This window comes from Triticum aestivum, chromosome 3D (genome assembly GCF_018294505.1).
Source record: "Triticum aestivum cultivar Chinese Spring chromosome 3D, IWGSC CS RefSeq v2.1, whole genome shotgun sequence".
Classification (NCBI taxonomy): Eukaryota; Viridiplantae; Streptophyta; class Magnoliopsida; order Poales; family Poaceae; genus Triticum; species Triticum aestivum.
In genome coordinates, this window is record NC_057802.1 from 556,958,545 (window position 1) to 556,972,791 (window position 14,247).

Consider the following 14,247-nt stretch of genomic DNA (forward strand, 5'->3'; position numbering starts at 1 on the left):
ACATATCCAATGTTCGCTTCTCCTCTTCTCTACTTACTCTGCCTAGCATCAGAAGCTCTGGCTGCAGCAACCATGTCCGCTGGCTGCTCGTCCACCTGCTCTTCAGCAGGCAACAACCAGATATGCGCGAAGTCGGCACCCGTACCATCGCCCGTGGGTCTCATCACACCCCCGCTGGCACGCGCACCGCAGCTGATTGCTCATCGCAACCCGCTGCCGTTGGTGTGGTGCCACTGCTGCAAATCACGCAGAGTCATCCGTCGCGTCTCAACCACAATCCGCAACCCTGGCCGAGTCTTCTACAAATGCCCGAATCATGGGGTAATAATATGTTTAAGTGTTGTTCTGCTGCTTTCAGTTGCTAATTTTTTTAATAGTTTGGTTGATGATCTTCCAATTTGATTCATGCAGAAAAGGGAAGATTCGTGTGATTTGTATTTCTGGGAAGTTGCTGATGTGGGGGAATGCAACTACGCTGATTATTTGGTTAGCCGAGGAATCCCAATACCAGCAGGTTGGGGTGTTGGACAAGTAACTGAAGGAACGGCAGAAGAGGAAGATGCAGAGCAGAAAGTTAAAGATGCAGTTCCTCTGATAATGGCCAAGCAATAGCTGTTGAACGGCCTTGACAACAATGAGGAGATGAAAGAGCTTGTGAAGATAATGGGCAAAATCGATGTGCTCTGTAGGATGATTGTCTCTTTATTTGCAGTGTATGTAGCACTCGTGATGTATTCAGTGGCTACGACATGAGCACTTTGCTGAAAGTAGTAATGAATGAAACCTATGTAGCAGGCTGGGCGTAGTGTTGTGAACATCTAATGATTTTTATTAACGGAAATCGGGGGTATCCCCTTTTGCTCATATAAATAAATAAATAGCAGAGGCCCTGTCGGGTCAGCTTTGTTCTCATTCGAAGACGTCGAGCAAATTGCAGTCCAACAGCAAACTATGTCATCAAATTCAAGTTTCACAGCCAAATATGAGTACAACTAAACAACAATGTCATCATGTTTTAGTGGTCATACAATCACCAAACACAAATCAGCATACATAACAAGTGATGTTCTCACAGCAAAATACTAAACAACATGTTCATCAGGTTTCAGTTGTCATAGCAAACACAATTTCACATAGTAGATAAAAAACGTCTTCTGACAGGCAAATACGACAAAAGCAATGTAATCATCATCCGCAGCAGCAGCGTCAACATCTTCGCCATGTGTATCAGTCTGAATCGTAATTCCCCACGGTGTCATCTTCTTCTTCGTCCTCAACGTCCTCGAACGTTGGCTTCTTCATGATCAACTGTTGTATGTCCACAACACGACAGGCAATCTTTTCGCCGGCGTCATTGACGTGATGGTTCTCAAAGACATTAGGAACATCTGTGTTATCTTGTACATCAGGAGCAGTGTAAGCATCATCTTGTTGTGCAACTTCATTAAACGAATTCCTCTGCTCAAACCTTTGCAATACTCTCTAGTCATCGCTACGTGCAAATGTGTCTTCCAAGAAAAATATCTGTGTTGCTTGATTTGCCAAAATAAAAGGCTCGTTGGTCTGGTACGCCGCCTTGACATTGATGGAATTGAAATAATCATCAGCTCTCGGTTTTGCGATCCTGGAAAACAGGTTATACCAACGACAGCACAACAGAACCACACACCGATGATCCTCGAAACTGGAGATATACTGCAACTGAACAATGTCTGTTATGTTAGCATACATTTCAGTTGTCTCTTTGTCATACGTATCCGTGCTCATGATGGCACTATTTTGTGTCTTCCTGCCTTCGTCTCATGCAAGGGTGTTGTAGCGCACATCTCCAACAACGTAAGATTCATAATGTCTTACCCGAGTATCAGGACCCATTGCTAGTGAGTAAAGGGCATCATCAACTGCCTGCCCATCCTCCCGCATCTTCTTAACCTATGGTTAGAAAATAGACAAGCTGATCATCTTATGTACTCAATATATTAAAAAAACTGACAGTGCACTTCAAAAGCTTACATGGTTCTTGAACCATTTCGCAAATCCTACCATAACTAGTTTGTCAATGTTTCTTGGATTTTGCGGCAGTAACTCCTCTTTGTAGATGCTACACAACATAGTGATTGCGTCAAACATCTAAATATATAAGAATGTGCTGCAAGTTTAGTAGATTATGATGTATAAGCTGCAGTACTGCACTTACTTGATATAAGGTAGTATCTCAGGACAGTTATTCAACACATACCAAACCATTTTTTCCAAATCTTTAGGTTTGTCCTCTTGTCGACTCTTCCCTGTAACTCGAACAGAATAATCGAAAACATTGAGCCCGGGATTGTCTTCACCCACCTCTTTGCTAAGCTGATCAGCTGTTTCAATGTATTTTGAGCAGAATGTCAACGCTTATGTAGCAATGTAGGCCTCTGCAATGGAACCCTCGGGTCTAGCTCTGTTCCTAACATAGCCCTTGAAAGTGCCTAGCCGCCTTTCAATAGGGTACATCCAGCCATACTGTACTGGACCTCTAAGTAGTGCCTCATCAGGTAGATGAACAGCCAAATGCACCATCACATCAAAGAAGGCTGGAGGATATATCTTCTCAAGGTCGCATAGGATAGTTGGTATCTTGTCTCTAAGACGCTCCAAGCTTCTATCCTGATATTCCTACTGCGGAGTTCCCTGAAGAATTGTCCCAACTCTGCAACTGCTCTGTATAAGTCAGGACGGCCCAATCCTCTAAGGATAACAGGTAAAACCCTTTGAAGTAGGACGTGGCAGTCATGAGTTTTCAACCCTTGTACCCTGTTTCCATCTGCACCGACTCTCCTTTCAGGGTTGGAAGCAAATCCATGTGGGAATCTCACACGTGACAGGACCTCGCAGAATTCTTTTCTTTTTACCTTGTCCAAGACATACACAGCTGGTGCCATATCCCGTGGTTTACCTTCATCTTGCACCTGCAAATCCTTTCTGATACCCAGGTGTGTCAAATCAATCCTAGATTTTAAGGTATCTTTCGTCTTGCCTTCAATATTAAGAAGTGTGCCGATAATGCTGTCACATATATTTTTCTCGATGTGCATCACATCAAGATTATGCCGCAGATCCAAATCTTTCCAATACTCCAAGTCCCACAAAGTGGACCTGCGGGTAAACAATAATCTCTCTTCTACCCTGGCACGCTTCCTTTTCCCGCTACCATTACCAGGATGGTTTCCTGGTGTAATATGCCTGACCTTCTCTAATTCCACTTGCAACTCATCGGCGGTGAGCCTCTTTGGCGCATCACGGTTTTCATGCTTTGCATTGAACACATGTCTTCGGTATTTTCTAGGATGCGGCTTGTCCTTGGCAAGGAAACGGCGGTGTCCAATGTAACAGATCTTGCTAAGTATTGCGTATGATAGCGGATTCCTATCACAGCGAACACATGCATTGTAACCATGTGTCGTTCGCCCTGACATAGTGCCCAAAGCCGGATAATCATGAATGCACCAAATTATAACAGCGCGCAGAAAGAAATCAGCTGGTGGGCTGCTATATAGGTCTCGAGTGAGAACACCCTTCCATAGCTGTTGAAGTTCCTCCACAAGAGGCTCCATGAACAAATCAAAATCCTTTCCAGGACTTTTTGGACCTGGGATGAGCAAGGCCATCATGTAGTTTGATTCTTTGGTGCAGACATTTGGAGGCATGTTGTAAGCAATAACAAGCACTGGCCACATGCTATATGTGGCGCTCTGGTGGCCAAATGGGTTAAATCCATCTGAAGCTAAGCCAAGTCTAATGTGTCCCAGGTCAGCAACAAACTCTTTGTGTTTATCATTGAAGCTTTTCCACTCACTACCATGAGATGGATGGCTCATTACATTCTGATCTTTGTACTCCTGGTTCCTAGAATGCCACAGTACACCCTCTCTTGTTTCAGCATCATGAAACAACCTCTGCAATCTTGGTATAATTGGAAAATGTCTCAGAACATTATGAGGAATCCTCTTCACAGCATCGCCATCTTTCCATCTTGATGATTTGCATTTCGGGCATTCACTTAAGTTGGCATAATCCTTCCGGAATAGAACACAATTATTCTTACAAACATGGATCATATCATATCCAATTCCAACTGCACGAAGGAAATTCTTCATTTTACTGTAGGTGTGTGGCAGCTCAGACGCATCTGGGAAAGATTCGCGGAAAGCAGCCAACATCGCATCGAATGATTTGTTGGTCATCCGCTCAGATGTATTCACCTGAAGAAAGGTGACCATAGCTGAGAATACTGACAGCTTATTTCCTGGGGTGACAGCAACGTTGCATTGTTCCAACATGCGGGCCCACCGTTTTTCTTCTGCAGGTGAAAGTTCACGGAATGCACGAGCATTTCCTAGCATTGTTTCAATGTTGGTCAAACTCACTGGCTCCGCCACCACCACCACCTCCTCCTCTTCCACCTGAGCATCAGGCAGATCAAGATGGTGATCTGCTGCTTCCACGTAGCCAATAACATTGACGTTCACAGCTTCACCATGATGAACCCACCTAGTATATGTGACCGACATCCCATACAAGTGTAGATGATTTTGCACAGTTGACTGGGGTCTTGTAACTGAATTCATACAACTGCTACACGGGCAGAGCACATCTGATTTTGGACCACCGTACTCAGCTCTGATAAAGTTCATGAAGTTTTCAACCCCCTCGACATATGCAGTGGAGAATCTTCAAGCAGAAGTTATCCAAGCCCTGTCCATCTGTTAGACATACAAATTAGTTTTTCTACTAGATATTACAGGAAACACATATATGCTTTTTTATGAAGTCCAGAAAAAAAAATACCTAGGTCGATGTCTAAAGCTATGGTAAGATATTTGGACGAGCAGATCTAAGTAACGAAATATATGTAAAGCTAATTCAGCAAACAGATTTGAGTGCCAAATTATGGCAGGCTGTTCAGCAGTCAATGAGGCCGAGCACACAGTCATCGAACTATCGAAGGCCATCGCAACAACAAAGATCGAGTATAAAACGGTGTAGAGCTATTTCACCTAACAGATTGGCTACTAGACCATGGCAATCTACGTCACAATAAATATATGGCAGGATATTTTAGCAACTAATCGGCCTTGGCATGCCATCTCAGCTAAGCAGATTGAGTGCAGAACATGGCAAGGAAGCTTCTTAAGCAGAGCATATTGACAGTAAACTACTTCGGCAAATAGTGAGATTAACAGCGTCTATCAGCTAACATTCAGCGCTACACCGACATGAACGGGGCCTCAGTCTAGAATGCGCGTACCGTGGGAGAAGCCGACCGCCGTGCGTCTCGACACGAACATCGCCAGCGGTGGCGGCGCTGACCGCCGTGCGCCTCCACAAGAACGTAGCCAGAGGTGGCGGCGCGGCTAGTGGACGGCAGTCTACGAGAGCGTACTAGGGAGCGAGAGGATCGCCGAACCGCGGCGCCGACGTATTGGCACGGCGGGGAGGGCGGCTTTGGCGGAGCGAATGGAGTGGAGGGGGACAAGGGGGGAGGGTGGTTTGGGGAATATTATTGGCTAGTTGGCCGAAGGGCGGTTGAATCGGATTTGGGGGGAATTTTTGGGTGTGTGGGGGGGGGGAGGAGTTTCGCGCGGTGGGCGGGGGGAGTTTGGCGCATGGTCGGTTTCTCCAAGTGCAGTCTCACGTGTCAGTGAAGAGGCAAGCCGAAGCGCGTTCCGTTTGCGTGAGCCGTGTGCAGGACCGAACGTGTGTGGGGAGCAATGCGACCGCGACAGGAGTGCTGTGAGTGTACCGCCTTTTTTCCTTTTAAACTAGGTGCTTCGCCCCCTCAATTTTTTTTTGTTGCTTCGCGCGATCCATCGATACTACTACTAGTAATCCGGTAATCCCGACTAAAACTGCGCGGCCGGGTCTTTTCCCGTGCGATATGCTGGGAGGTTGGCTTAGTTGGGGTTTTTAGGACGAGTAACACTACACCTACGTAATCCCAGTTACGTAATTAACGTAATGTGAAACGTGTGAGATGTTGATTGTAGATTGGGGGGAGGGAGGGGCCCACCACCATGAAAATCAGGGGAGGAGAGAGAGAGAGAGGCAATTTACGTTAACCCTTTCGTAGGTTCCCGTAGATGTAGAAAGATGTGAAATGCGTGAATGTGTAGTGGACGTACTATTGGAGTGCCTAAGATAATTTGTGTATGTATAGACCCTATGTGTTTATTTTACTTCGCATGTTAGATTTGTCTCGGTTCAATAAAAAGCAGAGTTGGTGATGATGGTGTGCCTGTCATCCTGCAATATAGGCCGTCCGATCTATATCTAACGGATAGGAAGGAAACTATGACAATTTACCCGCACTCCTCTCCACATTTGCAGATAAGGCGTTCCCTCGTTCATCCTTTTCTCCCACAAGATCTTGATCTTCCGTGCAACGCACGGGCATCTTGCTAGTACTCCTACAATATGTATATTATTGTGAAAGTTCATATACACCGGCCGAGATTAATGCAAACACGGTAGATTTTCATTACATTTCGAACTTTTATAGGACAGAAAAATAAAAGAAACCCGACCCTAAACCTATTCTACGGCGGCGACCGACGTCCTCCATCTGCGATCTCTATGTATGGGGGCGGGGTTCAAGACCCGTGAAGTGAAGGTGCGGTCTCCGGAGAGGAAGAGTAGAACACGGGATACGGACCAGCCAGTTGGCACACCATGCCCTGCCGCCTCCCATGCCCTACTCATCCTCGGAGGAGTCCCCGACCTCGGCGGTGCCGGACGTTGGACGGCGGCAAGTAGGACGCGTGGCTGACGGTGCTCCCGTCGTCGGCCGCCAGCGTGGCCACCGCTTGTGCGGTCGCGTCCGCGTCCGGCTACGCCGCTATTGCGTCGCGAGAGGCGACTTGAGCGAGGGCGGCGACCTCGAGCTTCATCCCGAAGACAAGCTCTCCCGCAGAGCGTTCGCACTTGCGGTCATGGCGGATGTGGTGCCAGGTAGGAGGACGATGTGCTATGGTGTGGAGGTTAGCTGGGCGTTGCCGCTTTAAGTAGCGCATTCTGGTGAGGCCAAGTGTCCGGGTGCGTCATTAAGTCACCGGAGTTGGTTCCTCGGGCACCGAGCCTCTTAACGACGACATACGAACGGACGTCATGAATGCGGGCAGCTGGCGCCGGCTGGGAACGCACCACGCGACGTCGCGAGGGACGAGGGTTTTGGTGTGCCAGGGTAGTCAGCTGCGGTCGTGGCAACGTTGGAGATGCCCTTTGCTCACATGCGATCCCCGCATGTCATTGAAAAAGCAAGACGACCCGGCATGGTCTCAGGTCCAGAGGATACAGTTGGCCGCGCTACACCACTCCGCGGACGCGTCGCGGCGCCCCGTGCATCCTCGACGAGCCGGGTGTTGGGGTGTGTTTGGATTGTGGCCAAAGTGCACCTTACCAAAATTTTGGTCATGACCCAAAGATTGGTCTTTGTTTGGATGGTTGCCATTTTTTTGGCATGCCAATGAACTCTAGCCAACTATAGTTCATTTTTCTTGCCAATGTCGGCCAAATCATGGGCAACCAATACCTCAACCAAAATTTTGGTCATGACCCAAAGATTGGTCTTTGTTTGGATGGTTGCCATTTCTTTGGCATGCCAATGAACTCTAGCCAACTCTAGTTCATTTTTCTTGCCAATGTCGGCTAAATCATGGGCAACCAATACCTCAACCAAAATTTTGGCTACCCAATGCTTTGATGGGGCAACCTTGGGCACAAACCAAACATACTGTTGGTCGTGCCACAGCACTAACGCCACCCTTGGCACACTGAAACCGACCGTGTCTTGCGACGATATGAGCGTGTCGCTCACCGCGGTCGCCGTGTCCAGAGGCGGTGCTGGAGCTGCACCCCATTGTTGGCCCCAACGACCCACATGAACGGTTGTCGATGGCGAGGAGGTCGTGGGCCAGCTCCTCCATTGGACTAGTCTGCGCTACGTCGTCCCGACGGGTGTGCCCCACATGTCGGTTTCCCTGTTTTCCCGGCCATATTCGAGCGTCAGTGCTCCGCGTTGCGCATTAGGCCTTTCACTATGTAGGCCAAGCGAGACAACTTATTGTTTATTTGAGCCATTCAAGTATAATCATGTGGCGTTTGCTTATTTCTCATTCCTCTCCGACCCTCTTCTCCATCGATCATGTCGCCCTCCAGTCGAGTCCATCCTCCCGCATGCCTCATTTGAACGTTCCGCCGAGTATCATTCGCATGTACCCACCCTAGTCCTCTTTCAATAGATGTCCAGACCCCGAGATGAAATCGAGAGGGAACGAGTGGGGGCACGTGATACCTAAGGCGGATTCAAAATTTTGAACCGGTGATCATAGCATCCGCAAATCATATATAAAGGGTATTCAATGGTCGTTTCATTTTTGAACGTACAATATACTCCCCCTATCCTTTCTAGTTTACATATAAGTTTTATGTGTAGTCAAAGTATCTCTACTTTGATAAAAAAGGTATCAACATTCAACAACGCCCAATCAATATTGTTAGATTCGTACGTACTCCTAGATTTGTACTCGAGATGGTTTCCAATTTGACTATTGACAAGATTAATAGTACATGAGATGTATAATGTGAAAATTATATCATTGGAAACTCCTTTCACATACGAATTTGACCGTATGCTTTGTGTAAGTTGCATGTCATATATTACTCTAACATTTGGTCAAAGTTAGCCTCGAAAAACGCATTAGACCCTGTATGCTTTGTGTAAGTTGCATGTCATATATTATTACTCTAACATTTGTGTAAGTTGCATGTCATATATTGTTACTCTAACATTTGGTCAAAGTAGTATAGTGGAAGTGGATCCTCTGACGTAGGTATCCCTGCCTTACCCTCCCTTTCGGTCACTTACTGGCGGACCCCATGCTTGCTAGGCCCCGCATGTCAGTTACTCAATGGGTTCGGCCACGTTAGGGGATCCTCATCCGTAGTATACTCCCTCTGTTTTTATTTACTCCGCATAAAACGGAGGGAGTGGTGGTATAATAAATGACGCGGGCGGGGGAGGGGGAGGGACGTCGGTTTGCTCTCAACTGCGGTCCCACAAGCGAGCGAAAACGCAAGATGAAGCGCGTTCCATTCAGTGAGCGACGTGGAGGGTCCAGCGTGCCGGGCTGCAACGCGAACGCGACAAGAGCAATGTACAGTCAAAACCGATTGACCGGTCGTCACCGGAACCACTATTCACACCAGAACCTTCGCTGCTCGGCCTACGCCAGCAACTGCCCTAAAACAACACCAAATCTCCAGCCCATTCCCCCACCTTTCGATCCCCTAGCCCGCATCAAGCGCCCCCTAGTTCACCGGAAAGCCATGGTGCGCCGCAAGATCACTTACTACAAGATGCTGACGCCGGAGCGCCGCGCAGAAATCGCGGTGGCGGTCGGCGCCACAGACCTCCGTTCCCAAGCTCGCTTTGCGGCGGGCCAATCCCCGAGTTCTCTGGAGCCAAGCTACGAGGAGGAGGAAGCCGATCCAATGTTCATGGCGGAGGTCGCGGCGCAGAAGGCCCCCGATGGGTATGAGACGATGGACGTCGACTTCGTGCCGGCGTCCGAGTCCCCCATGGTGCAGGCGGACCAGCGGTTCAACATGGCGATACTAAAGGAGGACCGGGAGGCAGAGGCTCAACTCGACGCGGAGCACGCGCATGCCGCTGCCATCGAGGCTCTCCTGCAGGCGGAACCGGATGTCGTGGATGTGAACCGGGCGGCGGAGGCTCAACTTGAGGCGGAGCGCGCAGATGCCGCTGCCATCGAGGCCCTCCTGCAGGCGGAACCGGACGTCCTGGACTTGAACCGGGCCACAGAGGCTCGACTCGACGCAGAGCGCGCGGATGCCGCTCTCATCGACGCCCTCCTATAGGCGGAACCGGACGTCCTGGACTTGAACCGGGCGGCGGAGGCTCGACTCGACGCGGAGCGCGCGGATGCCGCTGCCATCGAGGCCTTCCCGCAGGCGGAACCGGACGTCCTCGACTTGAACCGGGCTGTGCTCTCGTCCGTGCAGAGCGCCCGCACGCTCCGCTTGAACGAGTAGCTGGAGGCCGAGGACAACCACGGTGCGAAGACACACGTCGGCAGCGACGGCTGGTTCGCGCCGGCAGCCAAAGACGACGAGGCCGTCTCTTTCCGCAAGCAGTGATAGTTTTTCTTTATGTTGTTGTTTTTATGGATCTTTTGCTGTGTAAAAACATATATTTGTTATGTAAGTCGCCTGACTTGGGTCAGTCTACCATTTCAGGCGGTTGGATGAATATCCTACGTCTCCTAACCCTTCTTTCCTTCTTCCTCACCTCTTCTTCTTCCCCAACAGACCACCGCACGGGCCGTACGGATACTCCCCAACATGCGGTTGGATAAACATACTCTATGAACGAAAATTATGTGTCAGCGATAGGATGGCTGAGTTTGGTTTGTTCACATGCGACAGCACATGTCAGTGAGGGTGCGTTCCCTTGGCTGGGTTTGCGGCGTGCAGGAGCGACTGTGGAGGGTGCGGTGCGACCGCGGAGTGCAGGAGCGACCGTGTGAGGGTGCGGTGCGACCGCGATAGCCGTGCGCAAGTGTACCTCCTTCTCATTTTGAAAACTTTAGGCAAGCTTGGCAAAAATGTGTGGCGAAGTTTGGCAATGCAAGGCCTAGACCCAAACAGGATAAGTACGTACGTACTAGGAGTACTAGTGTTAAAAAAGAAAGGCGGGGTTTTCCTTCGCGGGATTTAATCGATTCAAATCCTCGTTTCACGTGTAAATTAATGCGTATTTTTTCCTCCAAAGACCAAAGAGCTAACCATCTCACTCCTCATCGCTTGATTAATGCAGCGCCATGCAAACCAACCTTCTCACTTCCGCATGCATGCAGGGGATATTAATGTCCTTGGTTGCTAACCCCATCAATTTTGCCTCGATTAGTGTTAGTGGCCCTTTCCAAATTGTAATTTTGATATACTGACCTTGTGGACAAAAAAATGGAGGTAGTAACTATATTTGACTTCCTTCCCCATTGCGGTGACATCGACGATATCTTTTTTTGGTGGTTTGGCGAAGTGCGTTCGATGGAGAACACCATTGAGGGAGACCATGGTAAGTCGTTCGCAAGTGCCGCCTGCAAGCTGAGACAACCGCCTTATTTGCATCCAGGAAGTCCTTTACTAGTACTACTAGGAGTACTAGTGTGGTGAGATGGTTTCTCGAAGAAGACGATGGAGAAGCGGAGTCATCGAAGAGTGAAATGATGGTTGCTTCGTCCGTGCTTTTGTGATTTGACACCTCACTGCTTTGTGATTTGTGATAGAAGGGACGGGGGAGTAGACTCTGTGCTCTATACTGTACTACATGCGTCCAAGCATGGGAGAAAGAGGAGAGACGTTGCATTTTTCTATAGCTTCAATCAATCAATCAGGGAGCTTCGGTTCCATCTTTTTGGCTTTGGCAACACCGTCCACAATGGTTCCCACGATGCCAAAAGCTATTTTCACATTTGGCTACACATTGTGGATGCCCTTAACCGTACCACTTGGTTTTGCTCCTGTGTGCTATCTGTACAAATCTCAATTATATTGATCTAAAAATTATAGAATCAAGATTAGTAAAAAGGAGGTGATTTTGCCACGCGGATGGCGGGGGAGGTTTCTACTTTGAGCAATGCTACATCCACGTAATGGTTTACGTAAAGTTACGAACTGATATGATGTGGGACTATTTGATTGGATTAAAGGAGAGGATTAGGCCCACCCCACCTGAAAATCAGGGGGGCATATATAGATTAGATGGAAAGTATACGTAGCAGCTACGTAGCCCTTTGTAAGTCTAGGATTAGGCTTCTTATTTTCGGAGGACGTTGTCCTGGCGGTTTGCTAACATGCGGTCCCACGTGTCAGTGCTTTACCAAGCCGATCCGCGTCCCACATGAGGCAGAACAACGGCAGAAGCAACACGTGGTTAAGTTGAAGAAGATGAGGGAGAAGCGGAGTCAGCAACGAGTGAAATGATGGTTGCTTCGTCCCTCCAACTTAACTGCGGGAAAGGTGCAGCTTGTGATTTGATGCCTCATTGCTCATTACTACGCCGGCGCCATGACTGGGGTGCTTCACCCCGGCTGCTCTGCACTGTATTCCGGTATGGCACGTGGACCCGGTAGCTTGATGTCCCACATGTCGGCGAAAGGGACTAGAAGATTTATGAAAGCGAGCGCTCCACTCTTACGACGGAGGAGTAGACGACACGACGGCCCAGTGAACTGTCACTTGTAGTACTGTATAGTACTATAGTTTTGCTGTTTCGCACGATCCATCGATACAAACCCGATTAAACAGGAAAGGGCGGGATTTTTCCCGCGCGGTAGATGATACTGGCCATACATTTCAAAGGCAATTTTAATGTATGCAAACTGAATAATTATAAGTAACAATATGATATCTAGTAAAACTAAAAACACATATGATTTATTGTGTTAGAGTGTAGTAGTAGTGCTGTATTGCATAGTTGTTAGATGTAACATGCGAGAAGGTGTAGAGATGTAGTTTTGGAGGGCCTATAGAGAGAAAAGCGTAATACGGTCACCGAACTTCAGAATAAGCTGATTACGGTCACTATATACGTTTTGCGGTGATTATACGGTCACTTGCTCACAGTTCAGCATCGGATTGCATTCTGTTGACCGGCCAAATAGTCTGCGTGGCGCCATGTTGACTAGTTAAATTGACCACGTTCCTTGTGGGTCCCACCTGTCAGTTCGCATAGGCAAAAGGTCAGATAAACACAAATTTACGCAGGCGCGACAAGGCTCCAACCCGTGCGCGGGAATCACCTGGTTGTGTATGTGTCTGTCAGGGCCTGATGTGTGCGCATGCACATGTAGGTTGAGCACTTGAGCGTGAGAGTGTGTGTTGGTCGTGTGGTGTACTGGTGTGTGCATGCATGCGTGCGTGTGTGCGTGTGAGTGTTTCGTGCGTGCGTGTGAGTGTTGCGTGCGTGCGTGGCTGCATGTGTACGTGTGAGTGTTGCGTGCGTGCGTGGGTGCATGTGTTTGTGTGAGTGTTGCGTGGATGCAGTTCGTGTGCATGCGTGCGTGTGTGTATAATCACCACACCAGCTCCTGTGTGTTACAACCGACGGCTCAGCATACCAATACAAGGCCACCTTGTCCGCTGTGCCCGCGGTCATGACTTCGAACCACCGTCCAAATATTTTTTAGTCGTTTGTTTTCATTCTTACTAGCAAGATGCCCGTGCGTTGCACGTAACATCAAGATGCATTTGTATGACTTGTTTATCTTGTGAGAGAAAAGGATGAACGAGGGAAGGCCTTATTTGCAAATGTGGAGAGGTGTGTGGGTACCTTTTTGCAAAATTGCCATAGTTTCTTTCCTATCCGTCAGATATAAATCGAACGGCCTATATTGCAGGATGGCAGGCACACCATCATCACCAACTTTGTTTTTCATAAGAGTGTATTTTATGTATTTTATAAGAGTGTAGATGTAGAGTAGATACAAGTCGACAGGTGGGCACGATGGTAGTGAGATAATGTGATGCAACACTAGAGGTGCCACGTGGAGCGTTTAACTGGTCAACTAGTCATGTCATGAGCAAATACAGAGTTGTACCGTGAGCCCGTGACTGTATAATAACCACTAAACGTAAATGGTGACCGTAATGAGTGGATTCTGAAGTCCAATGTATGTATCGTGCTTTCGCTTCAAATACAATGATCGTCATTGCATATATCGCGAGAGAAAGATGAAACATGCGTGAATTTTCTAGGGGCTTACTTTTAGAGGACCTGGAGATAGTTTTGTGTGCATACGTGAAAGGGGCGTACAGGGGGGGTATGCGATGAAGAGAGAGATGCTCTTCGTTTCTCTTTATTATGACTAACTTTGTATATAGTATAAAAATATACAAATTCACAGTGCGGAATAAATATCATTGTGGGCACCATGCAATGCAAATTAGCGTTCGTACTCCTCCATATAACTTTGTAATGTTGTATATATGTAGAAACTCTAAAATAATTTTTTGGCCACACTTTATTTAAAAGGAATGTTGTATGCGAAAGAAACGTGAAGAGAGGGCTTTTTAGATCAATGGGGCACGTGATGTAACACGTGTGAATGTGTAGTTGATGCATTTGGCGGGGCCTAGAGAGGTATGTGTGTGTATTACGTATTCGAGAGAGGCATGGATAGAGGG